Below are 3,657 nucleotides of genomic sequence, written 5' to 3'. Positions count from 1 at the left end.
TGGACTAGGACTGGGTTTGGGCCAGGGAGCAAAACGTGGTAAGACTGGAATGACGATGTCATCTACCAGTTACAAAACTTAAAAATCACCATCAGGACAGCACAGTTAGAGATGTCAGCATGTATGTTTTTTTGTTTTGTTTTTTTGAAGGCAGAGCTCGGTTTGAAAGAGGCAATGTATTTCCTTTCACCAGTGAGAGTTAGCAAAATTAGAATCAAAATCTTATGACAGTTTTACGGCTGTTTCTCGATGTTGTCAGCTGACATAATCAAATTTGATCAAACCACATCCACACAATCTTGATTATGTATATTAGTGGAGCTTTTGAATGTTAAACTCTTGATAATTAATGACAGTTTTTTGTTGTTTAACTTAACCTTTTCTTTTTCTTTTTGGTAACTTTCCAGGTTATGGCGCTGGCCTTGGCAGTCTGCCAGGTAAATAATTATATTGTTTATTCCTTGATTTTCTTGTGTTTTATGCTCATGCAACAGCATACAGAATGAATTATGCTCTTTATAAACCTTGTGCCTGTTTGATAAATCTCACTCTGTCACACGTGAACATGATGTATAGAGCAGATTGCATCTCAGCAAATGAACTGTCCTTGTAGAGCTGAGAAACACCTAGGGCATTGGTGATGCATTCAGAGTGCTTGTTAGATTTAAAGATTTGTTCCATGTCCTCTGAACTTGACTTTGTTTTTTCTTGCCAGGGTATGGGGCTTTAGCTGGCACTGGCTACCCTGGAGCCCGACAAGGTAAATGATGAATCGCCTCAGGACTTATTACTTTCTTTCAGTTTCTGAATTTGTATGCTGGAGGGGATTTTCTTGATGGTCTTGCCACAGACTCGCACTTATGCGCTCAGTCATGTGTTTGGTTACACAGAAGAGATCGTGATAATCCGATTATTTATTATCGCACTATGTTGCAAAACCACATCCAGCATTTGTGCTGTTCCGCTGAACCTTTTAATTTATCATATCCTCCGTTGTCACATCTTTTTATACAACTGTGAAGACTGCAGGCCCGTCTGGCTTTAGTGTTGGTCTGGGGCTTTATGTCAGTTAGCATGTTAGCAAGTGAAATTATGACAGTCCCCTTATCTGCTGTTATTAGGAATTCAGATTTGGGTTTTCCACGGGATAGAGGACGAAGAAACAAAAACATAATCAAACCTTCACCCACGTCGCCTGTGGTGTTTGTACTTTGTTCTGTGCTGAATTCATGTGTTACCTCTTTAAAGCTGTCTTCACTGATGTTTGCTTTTGTTTGCATGAAATCATATTGTCTAATGTCATATTACCATCAGCTCCTCTGTTCTATTTGTGTGCAAAGGTGAGATTGATGCTGATGTTTGACTGTGTTTGTCATCGTACAAAAGATTATAGTATCATCGTATAATTAGATTATAGTTTGCATGTGCATGATGAGTGAAGCTGGTTGTAAAAGTGGAATTATTTCAGTCTGCTTTTCAAAACCTCTGCTGTGTACTGTAAGTTTGACACACACTGATGCTGTCTGAGTCAGGTGGTGTTTTTGTGTTGTGCTGTAACACTGCTGAGTTTTATGGCATTTCAAAAAATTTGGGATGGCAACAGTTTGTTTTCAAGTCATATTTTATGCAAGCATGCTGTTGCTTTGGCAAAACACTGTGTGTCCTTCCAAAGTGTGGCTTCAGTTGTACTTTGTCTCTTTGATGACTCTGTCCTGGGCTAATTTTAGGCCTTAATGGTTTTTATCCTGCCACAATTTAATCTTGAATTACCTCCATTTGAGTACTGATTATTTTATGGATGATGAGTTATTCTGCATTAACTTCAGACTTGTCTTTGAATTGAAATACAGAATAGTAATATTTTTGTCACTGGCCACTGGAGTGTGCACTCTCGAAGAAACTCTTTTGTCTCTGAGCCACAAAGAAGTCATGAATGCATGCTCATGTTTCTCTGCCAGGTGTGTCTGCAGGAGATTTGGGTGGACCTGAGCTGGCCACTCTGGGCCAAGCTGTTCAAGATCTGAAGAGGGAAATGAACAGAGCACTTGGTTTCTTGTACAAAAACAGAGACAGAAGTCTCGGACCTGAAATGCCAATGGGAAGAAGCAGTACTCTTGGCCATACTACACTTCAGTTACAAGCAAGAATAGAGGTCAAAAGTCTTGATTCAGAAGTTAAGTCATTAAGACTCAGATCTACAACACCTCTTGATAAAAAGAGTAAAAATCTTGACCTGGTTGTTTCACAACCACAAGGAGGAGAAAGCTATGTACCCACGCTCTTGAAAAGAAAAACCATGGAGCCACATTGACAGATGGAGGTGTTAGAAGGGAACTGCCCCTTGAAAAAGACATCAGAAACCTGAGCTCTGCTTCCTCTCAGGTGCTTAGTGCAAGAGAATATGATTCATTTGTTCAGCAAAATTGGCAAGCCCAGAATGGTGAACCCACTAGTGATCTGTCAGATGTACTGGGAAGTGTAGTGTCTAAACCTTATGTTGGAAAAGGCAGCAAATATCTTGGACATGCAACTGCAGGCACACAAGGAGAGAGAACCTATCCACTGCCTCATTCACAAACTCAGGATGCCAGAAGCAATATATTCTCTTTTCCACAAAGTTGGGACACCAGAAACTATTTTTCTGCACACAAGGAGAGAGAACCTATCCACTACCTCGTTCACAAACTCAGGATGCCAGAAACAATATATTCTCTTTTTCACAAAGTTGGGGCTGCAGCAGACAGGCAGGGTGTAAAAGATCACAAATGGGTTTAGAGTCCATGGGACTGTTGTAGAAAACTGTAGTCATAGTTCTCTAAATCCTCAAGTACAAGGTATGGACCCCTGATCTCTGGTTCAGGTGGAACCCATGGTTTAGGCATTGCCTCAGTAGAGGGGCATGAAACTAAAAGGTTAGCTACTGATGGTCATGACAGAAAGCACCTTTGGCACACTAGATGTGATGTCAAACACTTACTGTATTTCTCATAAATGGAAACTATATTAATCATATATAAGTATTGACAGTGATTCCGAGCTAAACCTGTTTGTGATATTTGGCTTTATAGTGAATCTGGGTTTGTTTCTGTTGGATTCAAATTTACTTTCAATCAAAAACCGAACAACTGACACAGTTTTCTGTATAAATGGTGGCAGAGAGTAAAGTCAGGGATCATGTCTCACCAGCCCCATAAATAAGCTTTTGCTTAGCTTGTGCTGACTTTCTCCACAGGTTATATTGGTGGAGCAGGAACTTATTTGGGAGCAAGCCTGGGCCCTGGGGCTTATGGACCAGGTAATGTTGGGCACTAACACTTTATACAACAAAAGCACTTAATGTACATGTTGATATATGTTTACTTTATTTGTGGTAAAGCTGTTCCATTCACTCCCCACAGGTCTGGGACAGGGAGCATACCTGGGTGGTGCAGCTGGCAAACATGGAGGTATTTTCCTTCTTTGTTCTCTGTTGTGACTAATGACAGTAAATAAAAACTGGACAAACCCACTGTGATGGGGCTGTGATGTCACCCATAGGTTTTCTGAAGAGCGTTTTTGAAGCTCATGTCTGGCTGTCACCATATTGGTAGCGCGTCACCCTGCCTGCTAAGCCTAACCCAAAAATAAAGAGGTGACGTGTGAGTGGAGCTCTCTAGA

The sequence above is a fragment of the Monopterus albus genome, unplaced genomic scaffold (assembly GCF_001952655.1).
Source record: "Monopterus albus unplaced genomic scaffold, M_albus_1.0 scaffold70.1, whole genome shotgun sequence".
NCBI lineage: Eukaryota > Metazoa > Chordata > Actinopteri > Synbranchiformes > Synbranchidae > Monopterus > Monopterus albus.
The sequence above is the reverse complement of the archived record's forward strand: the minus strand, read 5'-3'. Positions refer to the sequence as shown.